Raw genomic sequence first — 23,134 nt, forward strand, 5'->3', positions numbered from 1 at the left:
GGACTCCTTGAAAGTCCATTTCCTCTGCCAGGTTGGGGAAGTTCTTCTTCATTATTTGTTTAAATAAGTTTTCCATTTCTTGCTCTTCCTCTTCTCCTTCTGGCACCCCTATCATTCAAATGTTGGAATGCTTAAAGTTGTCCCAGAGGTTCCTTAGCCTCTTCTCATTTTTTTTTAATTCTTGTTTCCTCATTCTGTTCCAGTTGAGTGTCTATTTTTTCCTTCTGTTACAAATTGTTGATTTGAGTCCTGCTTTCCCTCCCTTCACTGTTGGTTTCCTATATATTTTTCTTTATTTCACTTTGTATAGTCTTCACTTTTTCCTCCATTTTGCATCTGTACGCAATCATTTCTGTGAGCACCTCAATTACCAGTGTTTTGAACTCTGCATCTGATAGGTTGGCTATTTCCTCATCATTTAGTTGTTCTTCTAGAGTTTTGATCTGTTCTTTCATTTGGGCCATATATCTTTGTCTCAGTGTACCTGTTACATTGTAAGGAGAGGAGTCTTAAGTATTTGCCAGGGTGGGGCAACCCACTTCACTGTGTTGTGGCACTGCATGTGGAGGAGGGGCCAGAAAGGGAATATTGCCTCTTGCTTGACTCTCACTCCACTTTCAGTCACTTCCCCTGATACCCACATGTGAAATGGACCCTTCTGGTGCAGATTCCTGGGTGGGCTGGTTTGTGTATATTCTAGGATCCTGTTGGGCCTTCCAATAGACTCTCCTGTGCGACTGGGAGTTTCTCCCACTGCCACAACTCCCTGAGGATTTTACAGCCAGAGGTTTTGAGGTTTTATTTCCCTGTGCTAGAACCCTGGGTTGTGTGGTCTGTCTCACTCCCCAGTTGTTCCTCCTGTTTATCCACACATGAATGTGGGACTACCTAGTCCACCAGCTGCCGCCTCACCCACATGGTCTGCCCACTGCCATCTGCCACATGTCCTATCTGTCCTGGTTGTCTGTCTCTGCCTTTCCTACCAGTCTGGATGAATGTTTCTTCTTTAATTCCTTGGTTGTCAGACTTACATACAGTTCAGTTTTCTGGCAGTTCTGGTTATTGTTTTTTTTGTTCATTTGTTTATTTGTTTTTAAATTGGTTATTATCCTTCTTTTGGTTGTTCAAGAAAGCAAAGCATATCTACCTATACCTCCATCTTGGCCATAAGTTCCCAATGTCATTTTTAAAGAAATAGAACAAAAAAATAATCCGATTTGTATGGAACCACAGAAGACCCTGAAGAGCCAAAACAACACTGAGAAAAAAAAGGAAAGCTGATTGTATCATATTACCTGGCTTCAAATTATACTACAGAGCAACAATAATCAAAACAACATGGTCTTAGCAGAAAACCAGACACACAGACTAATGGAACAGATTTCAGAGCCCAGACATAAAACCACATGTATATGGGAAATTAATTTTTGACAAAGAAGCCAAAAACACATAATGGAGAAAAGAAAGCATCTTCAATGGTGCTGGGAAAATTGGGAAGCCACATGCTAAAAAAAGAAGAAACTAGAAACAGTTTGTCCCCGTATACAAAAATTAATTTAAATGGATCAAAGACCTAAATATAATATCTGAAACATTAAATTGCATAGAAGTAAACATATAAAACTAAACTTATGGATGTTGGTTGTTGAGAACACATTATAAATTCACCTCAAAGGCAAGCGGAGTAAAGGCAAAAATAAATGAATGAGACTATATCAAACTGAAAAAAACTTCTGTACAACAAAAGAAACTTGACAGTGAAAGAAAAGTAACCATCTGAATGGGAGATGATATTTGCAAACAACAGCTACAAGAAGCAGTTAATATCCAAAATAAATAAAGAACTCATAGAACTCAATACCAACAAACAATCCAATTAAAAAATGGACAGAGAATCTGAACAGACACTTCTCCCGAGAAGGCATACAAATGAACAACAGATACATGAAAAGATGCTCCACTTCACTAGCTACTATGGACATCCAAATCATTATCACCTCACACCTGTTGGAATGGGTATTATCAACAAGACAATGGCAAGTGTTGGAGGGGTTTTGGAGGAAAATGAACCCTCATCACTGCTGGTGGGAATGTAAACTGGTGCAGCCACTATGGAAAGCAGTATGGAGCTTCCTCAAAAAATTAAGAATAGAATTACCATATGGCCTAGCAATCCGTCTTCTTGGTATCTGCCCCCAAAACTTGAAAACATATACTTGCAAAGATATATACACCCCTATGATCATTACAGCATTATTCATGGTGGCCAACACATGGAGAAAAACAAAATGTTTTTCAAGATAGAACTGGATAAAGAATATGTGGTGCATATATACAATGATATACTACTCAGCCATAAAAAAAGATGAAATAGAGCCATTTGTGACAACCTGAATGAACCTTGAGAATGTATGCCAAATGAAATAAATCAAGCAGGAAAAGCTATGAACCATATGATTTCACTGACATATGGGATATAAAACTGAAAGTCAGAGAAACAACACACAGCAGTGTGGTGGTTATCAGAGGGAAGGGGGTGGACAGTTTGTTGGGAGTATAGAGGGCCAAATATATGGTGACAGAAGATCCTTTGACTTTGGGTGGGGGTGGGGGTACACAATGCAAGTATTGATCATGTAAAATAGAAATGTATACTTGAAACCTATTTGATTCTATTAACCCTTATTATCCCAATAAGTTTAATTAAAAATAAACAGACAAACCAATAATAGTAAAATTACAGCAATAATACATTTAAGGACTCTACCATTTGCTGGAATGGAAACTGTAGTGCTGCTAATTAGGTTGTGAAAACAAATCAATATTTTATATACACTCTATTTTATGTGAATTAAAGTTCTAAATCTTTGGGGCAAGATACAGTATAAAAGTTCAAAATCTTGGTTTCCTAGTTATCTATCTTGTCTGTGATCATCCATTTCTCTCAAGTTAATGTTTAGGAGTTAATAATTTTGTTAAAAAAGCTTACTGGATTGAGTATTTCTATATAACATATAAAATGTCCAAAGTTTTTTTAAAAATTTAACAACAGATACAAAAGTCTTCAGTATAGTACAATTCCGAAAGACAAGAAAGTAAGTAAATGAGAGAGTTATATCTCCCCCAGCAACTGTAACTCAGCCCCTGTGCACAGATGGAACATTTTGGCAGTGCGTGTGCAGTATACCATGGATGTCTTTTTATGCATGCTGTATGTAGCCTGCCAGAGATATTTCCGCTCCGGGAACCATGAACTGAAATTTTCTGACCCATGTGTATTAATAATCAAAGTCTTAAAATCATGGCAATATAGGTTTTGGCAAATGCTTCCTTTTTTTGCCTCTATTTTCAAAGCATATGAAGAAAATAGTGGTGTGGATTATCAGAGAAATAAACATATGGGATAGTTCTGAACAAGTGCAGATTCATAAACTTACATTTTATACCTGCCTGACATAAGACATATAGGTTCAGTCAGGGGCCTAGTAACTTGTTTTAATAAAATGATAATGAAACTATATTCTTTATGAAAATAGTACCTTGTTCTCTAATATTTTGAGTTCAAATTGCAAAATTATAACCCTTACTCTCTAGCTAAAAGTGGTAAATTTGATGTACAGAAATACCCATGTCCAAATTTGTCTACTCTTTCTTAAATTTTCATGGACATGAACTAAAGTATTTATCAGACTCAAAGAGGACAAAAAAAGACACTTTTATGGAGAATTCTATCTATTGAAAACCCAGACTGATTTTCTAGCCTATAATATACCCCAAATATATAGTCTGGGTAGCATTGGGATGTTTTGTTCTCCTGAGGTGAAAACTATTATTTTTTTGACTGGCCAGGGCTATAGTCTTACCATACAACTTAACGTGACATGATACTTAGCATAGCACAAGAATGGTCCTGTCTTATTTGTTCACAAATTTAAGACTAGAAGCATTGCTGCAGTGGTGTTTTGGCAACTGTTTAACAATCCGCTCTGTGGGAATTTTTTAAATTTCTAATTTGTAGCACTTGTCAATTTTCATGTCCTGAATATTCTTACCACTGTTGATTTCAAGTTACCAAACTGAAATGAAACAACTTGCAAAATTCCTAAAAATTTAGCAATTAGCTCTCATCGAGGACATACTAATTCTAGCACACTACTGTATTGCCATAACTTAAGACTTCATGCAATAGTCCATTTTTAATAACATAATTTTAAATCAACCTGGTGCCATAAAGAACATCGTCTGAGAGCAAGACATTTAATTTGGTCCAGTATTAATATTAACCAATATTAATAAATCATCATTTCTTCATTTCACATAAATGATTATTTAAAGCTCTAAGAATATGTCAATTGTAAGTCTACCGAGTTTTCAAGGTGTTTTAGTATCTGGCAATGACTTTTATCTACATTTTACCTGAGCAAACATTTTAATAAAAATAGATAAATAATGAATTCCTTTGTAATCACTACAAATGATGGACTCTAAGAGTATAAACATTTTGAAAGCAGGATCCAGAATAAATTCATCTTTGTAATCTAGTAGGTATTTAAGATGTTTTTAAAAGTAGTTAATTCAATCAATTCATTCAGTTTTGAATAAATGAGTAACTAAAGGAATGGCTAAAAATTGATTTTTGTTCTGTAGCATTCTAATAAGCAATGTCATGATAAGGAATAAGAGTATATTATTTACATAATAAATCTGAAATAACTGAATTTTTGTTTCATTATTCTGACATCAAAAAACAAACTATCTCTGATCTTCTATTTGTTTTAAAAATGAAGAATAATTTGAAGTCTGTAGACACTGCAGTGGGAAAGACATGTGCAAATAGAATTTGGACAGGCTAAGTTCTTATTGATTTAATAATTACAGCTTGGTTGCAGTAGGTGGAATTGAAGGTCTCCACACTAATGCTGTTTGATGAAGAACAATGGGAAAGTAGACATAACATTGCAATATAGTAGTATATCTTTCAGCCTTTCGTGTAAAAGTTATTCTATTAAAATTCAGTGAGCTATGCACATAATTAGACATCCCTGCTGTCACAATGAATCACCTTTATGAACACCCTGATGCACCCTGACATGGAGAGCTCAAGCTGGCTGGCTTGCCTCTAAATAAGAATCTGCTGACTAATTCACATAAACTGCTCTTGCATTTCTAATAGGTCAGAGGCTCCTTTTTAAAAAGCAGCTGCTGAAAACATGCCCTTATTTCAGATATTGCTTTTCAATGGAGGAATTTGAAAATGTTGAAAGGAATTTATTTTCACAGTGGCTATCATTTACTTTCATGGGGTGGAGCACAGAGATGGGGTGGGTAGAAATGCTTAAGATCCTTGAACAAACAAACAGCATATTCCTCTAGGAAGACAAACAACCCAATTAAAAAATGGGCAAAGAACCTGAATAGAGACTTCTCCAAAGAGGACATACAGAGGGCCGAGAGACACATGACAAAATCACTAGCCAACAGGCAGATGCCAATTAAAACCACAATGAGGTATCACCTCACACATGTCAAAATGGCCGTCATTATAAATCAACAAACAACAAGTGCTGACAAGGAGGAGGAGAAAAGGGAACCCTAATCCATTGTTGGTAGGAATGCAAACTGGTGTAGCCACTGTGTAAAACAGTATGGGAATTTCCTCAGAAAACTAAAAATGGAACTGCCTTTTAAACCAGTGGTTCCACTGCTGGGAATATACCTGAAGAACCCCAACACACCAATTCAAAAGAATTAATTCAAACCCATGTTCATAGCAGTGCTGCTTACAATAGCCAAGAGTTGGAAATAGCCTAAGTGCCTACCAATAGCTGAGTGGATTAAAAAAACTGGTATATTTCCACAATGGTACACTACCCAGCGGAAAAAGGGAGTTCCTACCTTTTGCGACAGCATGGATGGAACTGGAGAATATTATGCTAAGTGAATTAAGCCTGTTGGTGAAGGAAAATTTCATATGATCTCACTTATCAGAGGAATCTAATGAACAAAGTCAACAAATCAGCTAAATACAAAACCAGAAACATGGAATTATGGAATGTACTGACAACTGTAAGAAGGGAGGGTGGGGGTGAAGAATGATTAAAAGAAGGTGAAGGGACTAGTCAAAGAACATATATAATGGCTCCATGGGCATGAAAAATGGTGTGGGGACTGAGTATGAAAGAGGGAGGCAGGCTGGGTGGAGGGAAGGGAAGGAGAGAAAAGTGGGACAACTGTAGTAGCATAAACAATAAAATATTTAGAAAACAAACAAGAAAGAGTATATTCCTTCACAGGAAGTAATTGTCCTGCCCAAGATGTAGATGATGTCTGTGGTAGCCACCCTCTAAGATGAGCTCCAGAGATCCCCAGCTCATGGTATTCAGACACTCGTATATCCCCATACCACATTACACCAGGATTGATCTGTATGCTTAATAGAATATTATAGAAGAGGTGGTATCCTACTTCTAAGATTAAGTTATAAAAAACACTGCCCTCTGTCTTGGTTTCATATTCTTTTTTTGGAGGATGCCAGTTGTCCTGTCATAGAGTATTCAGGCTGCCTAAGGAGAGGTCCATTGTCAAGAAACTGATATGACTCCAGCCAACAGCCAATGCAGAGCTAAGGTCCACCATCAGCAGTGTGAGTGAGCTGAGAAGACTACCATCTGGTTCTAGTTGAGCGTTCACCTGACTGTAGTCCTGACCAACGCTTCATTGCATTTTCATGAGAGGCCTGGAGCCAAAACCACTTTTGTTAAGCTGTTCCCAGATTCCTGACCTAGAAAAACTGTGTGAGATAATAAAGGTTATTTTTCTTTTTAAGCTGATAAATGTTGAGGTAATTTGTTACACAACATCAGATAACTAATACAAATGTTCCTGTTGAGAAAGTCTGGTGGCAAACATTTCATTGATCTGAAAAATCCCTATATATGAAAAATCAGTCTAATTGTAGTCTACATAAAAATGAAAATGCTTTATTCTAACAAATAAAATTTTGATTCTTTCAGTGTGGTCTTATCTTTAGCATAGTTTAGAAATGTTGTCATGGAATATTTTATAGGCCATTTTTTCTTAATCATGCTGCAATATTTTATAAAATATATATACTATATAATATCTTTTGAAATATTAACTTTCATGTATGCTATCTGGCTTAATTATTAGATATTTTCAAAATGTTAATTGTCAATTTCCCAAATATTCAATTTAATATGTTTTCATTGATGCTATAATTGTCATGCATGAGATGTTTAAAACTAATTGAATTGTTGGTGGGACAGGGAAAAGTTGAGTATGAAACCATTCTACCTTATATAGACCTTAAAGTTATCTCTTTAGTGTTAAATAAGTGGTTAAAAACTATCACCTATGTTTAAAAACATCTCTTTTTCCTTTATCCTATTAAAATATTTATGTATAAATCCATATGATGTTGATAGCCACATTGATTAAAATGAGATTTGCCCTGGTTGGTGTGGCTCAGTGGATTGAACACCAGCCAGCAACCAAAAGATTACTTGCTTGATTCTAAGTCAGGGCACATGCCTGGGTTGCAGGCCAGGTCCCCTATGTGGGGCACTTAACAGGCTACCACACATTGATATTTTTCTCCTTCCTTTCTCTTCTCTCTAAATAAAATATTTCTAAAAATGATATTTATGGTGATGAAAATGAAGAATTTTTCTGTATTTAACATATCTTTTTTAGGTCAGTAGCATGAGAAGAGACACACTAATCTGTGTGTATTTTTCTCCATAACTTTGAAATGTAGAAATTTGCATGGCTGATTTTATAGAAAAAGTTCAACTTTACTTTTACTCTTTGGATCAATCTTGTCCTGGCTGATTCTACTGAAAAAATGGGAAAGAAGAGATTACTGAAAATTAAAAAAAAAAAAAAAAAAAAGAGGGAGAGACTTACAAATAAAGGATGGAAGAATTGGTATAATAAAGTTACAATAGCCTTTATTATACTATAAATAATTGTATTTAACAGCTAAGATTCTCATTCATGAACATTGGCCAGCACAATGTAATTTTTAAAAATGTTGATAATATAAAGTCTTATCTTGACGTATGTAGCTGTATGGGTATTAATTCTGATGTCATGATACTGATTCAAAAACAGAATACAGTTCCCAAATCAGTTTGAGTTATAGGATTAAAACCCCTAATAGTTTAAAGCAACAACAATTTACTGATTACTCTGTGCCAGGCCCTGTTGTAGGCACTGGTGACAGTGACAATGAACTAAGAAGAAGGAAAATGTCCCTGTCCTAATTAGTGTGTTCTAGTGTGATAACATAGTCAATAAACAGATAAGCATATAAAATATTGGGCGTATCATGTGGTATTAATGGTTTGCTGTCTCCCAAAAATTCACATTCATTCAGAACCTTGGGATATGATCTTATTTGGAAATAGAATTATTGCAGATGTAACTAAATAAAGATGAGGACGTATTGACTTAGGGTTGGCCCCAAATCCAGTGACATCTCTCTTTGATAATGATGTGGAAAGAGATTGAAGTGCTGCATTTACAAGCTAAAGAACATCAGGGATCACCAAGAGCCGCCAGAAACTAAGAATAAAAAAAGGATTTTCCTTTAGAGCCTTCAGAGAGAGCAGGGCCCTGCTGACAACTTGTTTTCATAATGCTAGCCTCTAGAACTGTGAGAGAATTTTTTTTTTTTTACTTTAAGCACCCAGTTTGCTGTATTTCGTTAAGGCATCCCTAAGAAGCAAATGTAAGTGGTCACAGGCACTGCAGAGTGAAACAAAGCAGGGAATGTGGTTAGAAAACACCAGGCTAAGGGAGTGCTGCTATTTTACACAGTGTAGCAAAAAGGGCTCAGTGATGAGGTAACATTGGGTGAAATTATTATATTTGTTTTCATAAAACTGGGCATTAAACATCCATGGCTGTATGAAGGGCATTTTATTTTCCATTAGAGATAAGGGTCATTTGAGGAGACAGTAGCACAGGCAGATTTCTTATGTACTGTCTTGACTTCCAAGTCATTTCAATTAAATAGAATGCAAGTGAAAATGTAAATAAATTATCAAATATGTAATATTTAAAAATAGTTACTGAAAATATATATTTTTATATAAAAAGAAATTTAGCCTGATAAAGTGGGATTATATGCTAGCTTAACAAATTTTATTTTGCATACAGGACAATAAAACAAACAAATAAAAGAAATCTAGAGAAAAGAAGCAAAGCCTGTGCAAATCTTATCTAGTGAGAAGAGATCATGGAGAGTAAGGATGCAATGATAAAGGCAATGATAAAGTAGCTACTGCCTATTTAGTGCAGACCTGAATAACTCTGCATCCAGGTAGAGCCTGAGGACAATGCTTAATTAAAATAACATACGTAATTTTTAATTGATTCACCCATTATTTCCTTATTTTCTTCATTCATTCAAAAACTCTCTAGAAAATGTCTAATATATACTACTTTATAATACAGAAGTTTACAGTCATGGGCTTACTAGATAAAGACTTGTACAAGAGAGATTAGGATACTATAATATGTGCTTTATTATTTGGTAAGTTTATGGTGTCATGAAAAAAAATAGAGAATAATCAGTGTAGACTGTATTACTCAAGGAAAGTATCACAAAGCATGGATTTTTGACCTGAACGTCTCAGGATATTCCATTTAGCCTACAGAATTGTACACACACACACACACAGACCCTCTCTCTAGGTGATTTGAATGTAGAGATGGCATTGTGACTCACTGGCTAGAATACAGTATAAATTGGAGACCTTGTGGAAGTTAATGTAAAAAGCTATGTTGAGGATAAATAGTAAATAACCTAGTGTTGTATGATGAAATATCTGAATGTGATGTTAGCAATCTTATACCTAGAGCATTAAATAAATTACTAGGATTGATAATTCTAATTCAATTGTAAAATAATTATTTTAATAAAATTAGTAAGAATCAGCTATCAAACATTTTAACTTATGTTAAATTTCTCATTACTTTATGACAATATTTTCTCCAGTTGGGGTCTGTTGGCATATACAGGGTGGGGCAAAAGTAGATTTGCATTTGTGAGTATGCAAAACACAGTTTATTCTTGTATTATTATTCATTAATTGTATTATTTTCCACACAAACAACTGTAAACTTATTTTTCCCCATCCTGTATTTAGTTTCTTAATTCATCTTCCAAAATATGAAAACCCTGAAGATGTGTTTTCTACTTTAGTGCTTTCATTTTAGTTATAGTTACAGAAAAATGCATTTTTAACATCTGGATGGCTATTCTGGAAATAAACATTACATGATTATCTGTACTTAGAATCATATTGGAGCTATGTATAATTATTTCAGTTATCATGGGCTAATATAAAAGCAAAAGAGACAGATGTACTAAGACTAAGGGGAAATGGTGGCACAGCACAGCACAACGTCAAAATATGCACATGTTTTGTGTGGTTTGAAAGAGATGACGGGAGGAAAATTGAGGCCTCACACAGTCAAACATGGACTTAGGTATGTAGAACCCAAATGAATCTGTGCTACTAGAAGTCACCTGTGTATTCACATGGTGAGAGCTATGATCATCATAAGTAAGTGACATCTCAGTCATGGTAACTTGACCCCATTTTAATTTTGTATTTTTCTTTGCATATATTCATATTTGCATTGTTTTTATAATATTTAAAAGCTATGGCACTTGGCATGCCTAATTTTATATAATATCATAGTTTAAAAGCAAATATATCAACAATCACTGTTCAGGAAGGGAATTTATTTAAATATACTTAACAGGTTTTTAAATTTTTAAATACCTGGTATCTATAACAGGCTTTTAAACTAATGACTACAATAAACTAATGAACAAAACAGTAACAGAAGCTTAGATGCACATAACAGACTGACAGCTGCCAGAAAGGGGGCCGGAGGGAGGGTGGAACAGGATGAAGGACGGTAAAGGGATTAACCAGAGAACATTTTTGTACAGCCCATGGACACGGTTAACAATGTGGGGATTGGCTTGAGATGGGGAGAGGGGCTGGGTGGAGACGGGGAAAGGGAGAAAAATGAGGACATCCATGACAACATAAACAATAAGACTAAAACAAAAATAAACAAGTAAGTAAGTAAATAAATAAATAAATAAAACAGATTTTATATTAAAAAACATTTGTTTACAGGTAGGGAAGTAGAAAGGAAGTAATAATAAAATGATACTAAAGATTCTGAGTAGCAATTGACCTCCATAGTTTGTTAGTTTTGTAAATTTTATAAAACACTTAATTTCTATGAGTATTTGGTCTGCAATATGAAATTAAGAATACGTTTCCTGCTGGGCTATACACCTAGGATTTTGTGAATATTAAATGGGATCACTTACATTAAAGAGGCCAGAAATTAACAGATGCTCAGTAGATGTGGTTGGATTCCTGATAATGAAAAAATGATTATTGTTTGGGCAAATCTTATAATTACTATGAAACTAAGTGCAGTCTCTCTCTCCCTCCCACCAGCCCTCCCTTTGACCTTTCCTCACTCTCTCAGTGTGTGTTAACATGGTGGCAAAATGGCATGCTAGGAAAGCTTCCACAGCCTTCAGGCACTTACCTTCAATAACCTGCAGCCTGTGAATCTCTGGAAAATACCCAGAGGATGAAATAAGAAGGGTAGAGTTGATTGGGGAATACTCACACGAGAAGGCCCCGTGCTGGGGCGGACACCTGCACACGGCTTTGGTCTTAATAACTTTCCATTACACACACTTCCTTTGGCACCAATGAAACAAGGTTTGATTTATTTTTGATGGATCTTCTCTACATCAGAACTCTATTGCTTTCAAAGCTGTTGCTGCAGCAACACCTGAAGTGATTTTTATCACTGCCATAAAAACATTAAATGATATCAGGTGCCAGAGACCTTTTTCGGGTTCTGCTGTTTGATAAGTGAAGTCAGTTGTTAAAAAAATGTTTTTCTGCTGCTTTAAGTTTTGACATGCCCCTAGAAAATCTATATTCTGTGCCCAACAGGATGTCTGATGTCTCGTAAATGTGGGGAAACCCTGACAGATTGAGATTTATGAGGTATTTGTGATATTCTACATAGAATAAAAAAGACATTTAAGCAAAATTATATGACATGTGGTTATTGTTGTTTGCTGTTGTTATTTGTGTGGCTGTTGCTTGATTTAGCTGGCTTCCTTGTGGTTTTAGCAGGTAGAGTCTGTTGGTAAGGAGGTTGTGGAAGGATCTCATGTGATCACTTTTCTTACTCCCAGTTTAGAAAATTGAAGGCTGGTGAAAAAGGGTAGGAATTAAAATGTAGAAATTGTCAGTTATAAAAGCACTCACAAGGGATATAAAGTATAGCCTCAGCAATATCATCAATAATACTATAATAACTATGTATGGGTCCATATAATATAATAAACCATAATAACTATGGTTTCACATGGGTACTAGACTTATCAGATTGATCACTTAATAAGACGTATAATTGTCTAACCAGTATGTTGTATACCTGAAACTATTAATAATATAATATTGTATGCCAACTGTAACTGGGAAAAGAAAATGCATTTTTTTAAAATATTTTATTTATTTATTTTTAGAGAGGGGAGAGAGAGAGGGAGAGAGGGAGAGAGAGAGAGAGAGAAACATCAATGTGTGGTTGCTGGGGGTTATGGCCTGCAACCCAGGAATGTACCCTGGCTGGGAATCGAACCTGGGACACTTTGGTTCCCAGCCCGCGCTCAATCCACTGAGCTACAAGAAAATGCATTTTAAAGAGGCTAATTATTAAAAAATATCCCTCACTCATTAGACAATTGCAACTAAACCAACTAGGTGGTGGAGTTTCCATTTGACTCTGATTTTAATGTCCTCTGGCTCTGACTGTCTGATGTCATACTGAGGGGGAATGTAGTGTCTCTCTAAGTCAGGTCCACTTCTAGAGAGTGACATTGCAAATGGGTGCCAAAGGTGGACAGTTGGAGAAAGCTGTTTATGCCACACAAGATTTGTCAGAATCAGCTGTGACCGCATTGCAAGCTCAGATATAAGACAATGAAAGTTAATATTTAAAGGATCTATCCCGAATGGAATTAAACAATCAACTTTGTGTTAGCAGCAACTTTCTCAGAAGATGGAATATCTGTTTCTCTTTCAACACATAAATGCTACTTTGAAGTCTTCAGGTTTCCATAAATAATTATAATTATTTCTTAGTATTTCAATAATTTTATAAGGGAACATAAAATGAGTAACTAAAATATTGTATTATAAAATTGTATTATATTGTGTGCACTCATGCATCTGCCTACATTTGCCTGTTTTCTACTCTCAAATTCTCAACTCCAAAAGTTGACTAATATAAACAAAGAATCTTAGTACCTGTGATATTTTGGTTTATCTGTTTTACAGTGATTCCTTGGGAATTTGTGTGGAAGCATTGTTTAGTGTCCAGTGTGGGTGTGTATGCATGTGTGTGAGATGAAACATGAGAGCATTTGATCAGTCATATATCAGTACATGTACGCAGATAAGGGGGTGGGGCAGAATATTTGAAATAGGGACTATCCTAGGAAATATAAACTATAACTACAGATTTACTGCCATAACATAGCAGGGCATATTTTAATGTGCTCACGTAGTTTCTAAGAGTTTTGAAATTGACTATGGAATTTTTTTCCCATTTTTATATGTAATAAAGCCACAGTTCTTTACATGTTCAATTTTGCTATATTCCTTTTCCCCTGACTAGAGCACTGCACGAAAGAAAGAAAAATAGACCTAACTTCTATTATTTAAGTAATTTCTTTTTCACGGAACTATTGACCAAATGGCAAAAGTAAGCTAAAAATGTTAGGTAAAGCGCAGCTTAGGATATATAGGCAATAATATCGTAATAATTGTGTATCATACCAATTGAGTGCTGGAAATATAAGGGGGAAACTCTTTGTAAAGAGTATAATTATCCAAAGACTATGCCATACACCTGAAACTAATATAAAATGATATTAAATGTAAACTGTAATTGAAGAAACAAATTTTAAATGTAAAAAAAATATAACTCTGTGAAACCAACAGGTCAAATAATAGAGAGATTGCTTCATTTCCCACATACAAAAACCTTTGTTGGCTTTTTTAAAAACTAATAGTATTAAAATACTTATAAAAGAGTTATAAAGAGATATATGCTTTCTACATTAATGGACACAAACCTATAACACACCAAGAGAGACCTTATTAAATTTCCAATGAACATCTGAGGAAAAATGGTTTAGTTTTACAGAGGAAGTGTTTAAGAGGTGTCCATTAAATCATTCCTGCCTAATGGAAACCTTCACCTAATATACTCTATGCTTTCACTGACCATTGAAATGGAATACATTCTATATTGTATCAGATCTCCTTAATAAAGTAGCCATAGAAGTTTCATCTCAGAATCTTCCCTTCTAATACTTACAGAATACACTGATCCTGGTAGTAAATTACATAAATGAATAAAACATAGTGACTTACATGTATATGAATATGACCTGGCAATGAATGTTGACTATATGAACTTGAAAAAAATCTATGAGTCAGGTATACTATAGGAATTATAATTTTTATTCATCTTTTTTGACATTAAAGGTGTTTGCAAGACATAGGAATGCAAAAAATAAAAAAATGAGAGTTTAAATTCTTAAAAACATTAAAATATTATAGCATAGTTAATCATCAATATGGAAAATGACTTGTGATACTCTCTCAGACTTCATAGTGAAGGAGCAAAAAGAAAAATGATGCTAAAGTAAGTTACTTAAATTGTAAATAACAACAAAAAAAGAGAGCTAAACAAAATGAATAGAAGCAATCTATCAGATGCAGAATCCAAAATCCTAGTTGTAAGGATGCTCAAGGAACTTTGTGAGGACCTCAACAACATAAAAAAGATCCAGTTATAAATGAAGGATACACTATTTAAAATAAAGAACAATTTATAATGAAACAACAGTTGATGAAGCCAAAAGTCAAATCATTGATTTGGAACATAAGGAAGCACAAAACAACCATCAGAACAATAAGAAAAAATAATCCAAAAAAATAAGGATAGTATAAGCAGCCTCTGGGACAACTTTGAGAGGTCAAACATTCACATCATAGAGTTGGCAGAATGAGAAGAGAAAGAGCAAGAAATTGAGAATCTATTTGAAAAAATAGTAAAAGAATACTTCCCTAATTTGGTGAGGGAAATAGACATGCAAGTCTAGATAGCACAGAATCCCAAACAAGATGGATGCAAAGAGGCCCACTTCAAGACATGTCATAATTACAATACCAAAGGTTAAAGATAAAGAGAACATCTTAAAAGCAGCAAGAGAATAGGAGTATGTTACTTACAGGGGATTTCCCATAAGACTGTCAGCTGATTTATCAAAAGAAACTTTCTAGGCTAGAAGGGATTGGCAAGAAATATTCAAAGTCATGAAAGGCCAGGACCTGCAGCCAAGATTGCTCTACCTGGCAAAGCTATCATTTAGAATTGAAGGGCAGACAAGGAGCTTCCCAGACAAGGAAAAACTATCATCATCACCAAACCATCATTATATGAAATGCTAAAGGGACTTATTTAAGAAAAAGAACATCAAAATTGTGAACCATTAAATGGCAAAAAATACAAATGTATCACCAATTGAATCTGAAAACAAACTAAGCAAACAAGAAGAACAGAGTCAGAATCATGGATATGAAGAGTCTTTTGTTGGTTGCCAGATGGAAGGGGGTTGTGGGGGAATAAGTGAGGAGGTGAGGGGATTAAGAAGTACAAATAGGTAGTCACAGAATAGCCATGAGGATGTAAAGTACAGTATAGGAAATAGAATAGCCAAAGAACTTATATGAATGACCTATGTACCTGAGCAACGGTGGGGGAATCAAATGAGAAAGTGGGGGATGCTGGGTGGAGGGAACAAAGAGGGAAAAATAGGACAAGTGTAATAGTATAATCAATAAAATATAATTTAAAAAATGTAAACAATGAATTAAACAAAAAACAATTAGATAATCATCTTGCACCTGTTAGAATGGCTGTCATCAAAAAGTTAAAATACAACTAGGGTTAACCAGGATGTGAAAAGGGAACCCTAGTACAGTGTTGCTGGGAATGAAATTGGTACAACCATTACAGAAAACAGTATAGAGGTTCATCAAAAAATTTAAACTGGAATCAACATATGATCCAGCTATCTCACTTCTAGGAATATATCCACAAAAAATCACTATATCAAAAAGAAAGCTGCTTCCTGTGTTCATTGAAGCATTACTCACAGTAGCCAAACTATAGAAACAAGCTTAAGTGTCCATCAACAGATCAATGGATAAAAAAGATGTGGTATACATTGTGCATGTGCGTGTGTATACACACACACACCACACATATGTACACAGTGGAATATTAGTCAGCCATGATAAAGAAGGAAATCCTTCCATTTGCAACAACACAGAGGAACCTGAAGTACATTAAGCTAAGTGACATAAACTAGACAGAAAGACATATAAAAAAATTGTTGAGGAAATAGGGCTCTTACCAGACAACACAACTGCCAGTGCTTTCACCTTGGGCTTCCCAGACTTCAGAAGTGTGAGAAATAAATACTTGTTGTTTAAGCCAACCCCCACCCCCAAAAAAGTCAAACTCTTAATAACAGAGCAGAATGGTGGTTACTAGGTGCTGGAAGATGGGGAGAAAGGGGGGTTTGTCCCTGTTGGGACAGTTTGTCAAACTCTCTCTGCCTGGGGGCAGTTACAGTATGAATAAATGCTAAAGACCAAATATACAACATGGTTACTAGAGTTAATAATAATGTATTTTTACTTAAAATTTACTAAGAGGATAGATGTAAAGTATTCTAGCAAAAAAAAGTGTAACTGTGAGATGATTAATGTGTTATTTAGTTTGATTGTAGTAATTATTTCATGAAATATACATATATCGAAACATCAAATTGGAAAACTTAAATATATACAATTTTTATTTGTCATTTATACCCCACTAAAATTGGGGGGAGGGTAAAGAAAGAAATAGAAAAGTTTCCATCAAAATGAGAATCAAATTCAAAGAAAAGAAAATTATCCCTGCATAAGACCTCCAGAACTGGATAGTTTTACCAGTATTTTCATATCTTTCAAACATTAGTCTCAATACCATATAGATTGTTCCAGGGAAAGAGTAATATAAAAGTCCCCATTATGATATTCCAGTTTAGGAATATAATAAGTATACCAAATCCTGATAGAACTTAAAGACAAAATATTGCTTTTAAATATATATGTAAATATTTTCAATAAAACAATGAAAATCAACACCAGCACAAAAGAACCATCATCAGTGGTAGGAAGACACAATGATCTGGTGATATACAATATAAATCTTAAATACGTTTTTCTCTATGATGCAGTTTCTCCACTCCTGGAATAAATCAGAGAGGACCTCAATTTTCAAATAAGAGTATTTTCATCATGCATTTATAATAATGATAATACATTAGCAATAAATTTGAGACAATCAAGATATCCTGCGGGATAATTTTCACATTGTCTACAATGAGCCTGTTTTGATTAGAAACAGTAGGTAAATTATATATTAGGAAGTATGTAATTTTTATAAGTAGGAAAAAGCATTAAATATTTTCCACTGCAGTTACTATAACTTTATATCCAAGGGTAAATAATGTTAATAGGGAGAAAATGGAATTATCTGCTAATTATAATACATTTATTGAAGTCATATTTTGGTGTTCCTGGACAAAATTCTATAATACATACATTAATATTTCTAAAAGGTAAGGCAGCTGATTCATTGAATATTATTTTAGTTATGTGGAGAAAAAATAAACTGAGGTAGTGGGTACTTGTCAAAAAAGCTTTGGGCTTTCTCTACTCTGCTCTTTGCTCAGACTGCACTGTGTATCTTCTCCCTCATATCTACTTACCAGAACTGTACCTATCCTATTGCCAAAACTCTTGGCACTACCTACCTGGCTTTACACACACTGCTCTGGATTACAGCTGTTTGTGAGCATGTTTCACCTCACTTTCTGACTTAGAAGACAAGCAGTCTCTGCTATTCCTCAGTCTGTCTCTGAGCAACATACAGCACAGCTCCTGGCATCTAGCAAGTGCTTGATAAGTGTGACAAATAAATAAATGATGACTTTTGTCAGGATCTTGGCTTGTTTTTCTTCTTTTCTTTCTCTTTTAAATTTCCAGTTTCCTAAAGTCTTCAGAGAGCTCAGTAATTCCACTGTAGTGGAAGGATTAGAATTTGTGATGGTGGGAGCACGTCCCAGATATTGCTAAATCCCACTGCACCACGCCTAGGTGTTGCACTTAAATACATTCCATTGTTCCCTTTATTTGCCTGTTTCCCACTCTGCGTACTTCATTTATGTTCTGTCAGTGGGAATCACTGTCAAGAAATTTTAATTTTTAAAGAAAAAATATTTTTTCTATTATGTTTCTGTTTTAGCAACAGTTCTGATAAGAGCAGACTACCTAGCACAGCATCAGGAGTCCCAGGAATGCGGCGGCGGCAGTGTTTGGGCCTGTGTGTAGCGCCAGCCGGCTGTGGGTTTCCACTGACTTCTGGTGATTCTGGAAGAAGCACTGGTGGTTTTGTCAGAGACATGGTGTCTTCTTCTGGATATTATCTCAGCGTCAGTGTAGAAACCTGAATTAGTCTGTTCAGGTTGCTATGACAAAATGCCACAGACTGGGTGGTTCATTAAAAAAAAAACATAAATATCTTTCTTATAGTTCTCGAGGCTAGGAAGTCCAAGACCAAGGCCCTGGCAGGTTTGGTGTCTAGTGAGAATTCGTTTCCTGGTTCGTGGAAGGCTGTCTTTGATCTGAGTCCATATGTGGCTGACAGGGCACAAGAGCTCTCTGTTGTCTTTTTTATAAGGGCAACAAATCCCATTTATAAGGGCTCCAGCCAGTAGGCCCTATCTCCAAACACCATAGAGATTAGGTCTCAACATACGAGTTTTGGGCAAACACAGACATTCTGTCTGTAGCAATACCTAGTATCTGGGATGCCAAAAACATAGGCATTGCCAATAAAAATTAGTGACAAATACACACTACCTAATTGGGATCAGTGAGTCTCTCTGTCTCCACCAGAGCCATCTCCTTCTTGCAGTTGGTATGTCTCTGACCTTTGCCAGCAAGATATCTCCCAGTCTGCTCAAAGAAGTTGCTCTTGCCCTCAATGCAGACTGTGGTCCAGAAAGAAAACGATTCAGTGTTTTCCAAAGATATGGAGAGAGACCAGTTCTCAGAGATGTATAGTAAACTGGGCTCTCATGCTAAAATTATTATTTGGGGGTTGGGAGTATATCAGCCATGGGTATTGGTAAACATGCTTATGGTCACTTTAATAGACTTTTTCTCAAACACAAACAGCATGTGTACCTTACCTCATGTCGGGTTAAAAACTATTTCTTTTTTCAGAACGTAATCCTCAAAAACAACATGTTCAAAACAAGTTTCACATAAATATATTTGTAGCATTTCTTAATAAGAACATGTTTACGATTTGACAATGCTGAGCAAAGTCAGAAAAAGTTCACTTTGGGGGGAAGTGAAGCAAATATTTCACTGCTGTTCCATCACATGATGGTTCCCACAACAGAAATATGGCATCAATACTGTCACAGGTGAGTGACCCTCTTGAGGTCATCTCCTCTCTTTTGTTTCCCTCCCATAAGAAAGGCTGAGAGCTGCTTTCTGCGCATACTCACCCACGCGCCACCTCTCAGGTAGCCTATTTACTGTTTTAGTCCTGCTATCACTTTTATACTTAAATCCTTGCACTAAATCCTCTCTGCTGTTTGACCTTAGAGAGGTTCCTTTCCTTCTTCCTTCTTTCTTCTCACCCTTCTGACTTTCCTTCCTCCCATTTTTTTCTTTTTTTATTGAACTATGATACACATATGTATTAGTATGACATATCTCATAGATTTACAATTCTTCTCAGTGATAACATTTAGAAAATAGGAAAAAGCAAATGAATTGAAGAATTTGATAGATAATAAATTGAATATATTGAGTTAAAATTTGAGAAATTCGCATGGGTTAGACACTGAGATGAGCTTCTGGCGTAAACTTTATCTCTATGATGGTGATGCTCATAATATGCTTATTTTACATGTACTGATACTGGGCAATAAATAGGCTAACTAATTTCCCCAAAGGGATATATTTGGTAAGTTACATAACCAAGACTCAAATATTTTGTATTTATTCATGTGTATGCATCTTTATTCATTGATAATAAATATCAATATATAATAAACATAGTTATTGATAAATGCATATGTAGGGAATGAATATTTATTAAATGCTTAGTATGAGACATGCAGGCTGTTAGAATTAAAGAAAAAAATCTGAACCTGGCACCTAGACTCTTAAAAACAGTCTTTTATCACCTTTCACAGTAGGGCAAAGCTAAGTCATAGTTGTTTTTACCTCAGTCCTATTCTGTCAAATATATTTTCTTCAGAATTTTGTTAGCAGTAGAAAAAATATTTATCAAATTAGCATTCCTTAAAGATAACTGAGGACATATCATATTTGATTGCACACTGGGAATTAATGTATTTTTATAATTTTATTTCACTATAGCATCAGTCCTCACAGGAGAATTTGCAGACCCCAGAGGTTTCCTATTAAACTTTCAGAATGTCTGTAAGGTCAGAATTATTTTTATAGTAACATTGTGACATCATACTAGCTTTCCTCTATGCCTTTGTTGTTGTGTAACATTTTACTGATAGTGCAACAGCAATGGTGGAAACTTTTGATGAAAAATTCACCCAAAACTAGGCAATGGCCCTGAATTATGCTAATATCATCATAGTCTTCATCACCACAAACTTGCTGTGAAAAAAATCAAATACTTAGTTTTACTTAAGATTGTCCTTAGCCCTGGCTGGCATAGCTCAGTGGATTGAGTGCGGGCTGGGAACCAAAGTGTCCCAGGTTCGATTCCCAGCCAGGGTACATGCCTGGGTTGCAGGCCATAACCCCCAGCAACCACACATTGATGTTTCTCTCTCTATCTCCCTCCCTTCCCTCTCTAAAAATAAATAAATAAAATCTTAAAAAAAAAAGATTGTCCTTGAAGATGCAATAAAATTTATGAATTTTACTAAATCTGTGTTTGAGTACATGCCTTTTTAGTATTTTGTGTGACAAAATGAGAAATATGCATAAATCATTCCTGCAGTAAAATGGTGTGATGACTGATTCAAGAAAAAGCACTTGTGCAATTGATTGTATGGCTACCAGCTGATCCAACTGTTTTTTTCATTAAAAAAATAAAATAAAACCTAGCAGACAATCTATGGTTGACTGGAGTTTAGTATTTGACACATTTTCTCAACAATGAGCAAGAGCATATAACTTCAAGGAAAATATCTCACAGTATTTTTTGTCAATGATCAATTTTGGGCCTTCAGATGCAAATTAGTGTTTCAAAAAACTCATACTAGTCCCTGAGGGCTTGAAAGCTTCCAGATACTTAAATACTTTACTGATGGGATTGGCTGTAATATTTAAAAATATGGCTTTTTGTTGTTGTGTAATGAAATATGTCAAACATTTAGATCTGCATAACTCAGTGAACCAATATTTGTGAAATAATGCCAAGATCCATACAAAGTGCAAGACAGACCAATCAATTTTATGGAGTGAAATAAATGCACTGATTCTTTTAGACTGTTGACTTTTGCTATATCAAATAATTCTGATATTTCCACTATTATCACATCTTTAATTAAGCATCTGTTTGAGGCTGGATTTTCTTTATTTACTGCAAACCAAAACAATATACTCTACAGATAGAACGTAGAAGCAAATATGAGATAGCTGTCTTCTGTTAAGCCCGTCATTACAGATATTTAAAGTATTTAATACAATGCCCTTCTCAATGAAGTTTTTTGTTTGGGAAACAGTTACTTTTTTATTAAAATTACTTATGCTACAATGTAATGTTTATTATTTTATCAGTAAATATATTCCTCATTTTTAATTTCTAGTATGGTAAATATTAATAGATACATCCTACATGAATAACATCTCCTTATAGTCCTCGATAATTTTTAACCAGTTTTAAGGGGTGTTGTTTCACCACCTCAGGAGGTTCCTGGGTAAAATTTGAAACTGGGCCCTCATACAAGGAGTGCAAGGAGAGACCAAAGAAAGAGGAAAACCACTCCAGATTGGTAGGTGGAAGTTTTAACAACCATGAAAACTCACAAAACTTGTCTTGGGTGCTGTAAGACAAGTAATGTCCACAACCTCCCACTGGAAACTTAAATGTTTATATAGAGGTGTTAATGGGGTTCAGTCCTGTGTACAGCCCAGGTGGTGTCAACAACACCTTAGTCTTATGAGGTTCCTTTCTTTGCATCAGCTCCACTGTGGGAATGGAAAGTACATTCTTAGAACAAAGGGGGTGAGGAGCTTCAAACTGTCCAGATCCAGCATGGGGGTCAACCAGACAGGTTCTCTCAATGACCAACTCCAATAAGGGGTCCTGAGACCAAAAAAGTTTCAGAATGATTTACAAAACATTTTTTAAATAAGGTGATTAGTAGAGTTTAAAATTAACATGCACCAGGATTAGGAGTTTCCCTCAGTTTCTTTAGTGTAGTTATTCTTGGGAGAAAACACTTCCCTGTGTGTCTTCACTGAATAATAGAGCACACAGGTGGAGTGAAATGAGTGCCACTGTTGGCTTATTGAAAAATAACAGGTAAAATGAGTTCCATGTGGTTTCAAGGAACAAATAACATATAAATCAGGAGTTTTTCTTTTCCTGAGGAACTTGGACCTATCTCTGCTCAGGTTCATCTTCTAGCAACTTGCTATTTCTAATTTCTCTTATTTATGCCATTTACCTGTTACTTTTTCAATAGTTTTTTAAATTATTATCGTTCAGTTACAGTTGTCTGCATTTTCTCCCCACCACTCCCCCTCACCCCAGCCAAACTCACCTCCTTCCCTTGCTTCCACCCTCCCCCCTGGTTTTGTCCATGTGTCCTTTATAGTAGTTCCTGAAAACCCTTCCCCCCACTGTCCCCACC

This window comes from Phyllostomus discolor, chromosome 2, assembly GCF_004126475.2.
Source record: "Phyllostomus discolor isolate MPI-MPIP mPhyDis1 chromosome 2, mPhyDis1.pri.v3, whole genome shotgun sequence".
In the NCBI taxonomy this organism is placed as follows: domain Eukaryota; kingdom Metazoa; phylum Chordata; class Mammalia; order Chiroptera; family Phyllostomidae; genus Phyllostomus; species Phyllostomus discolor.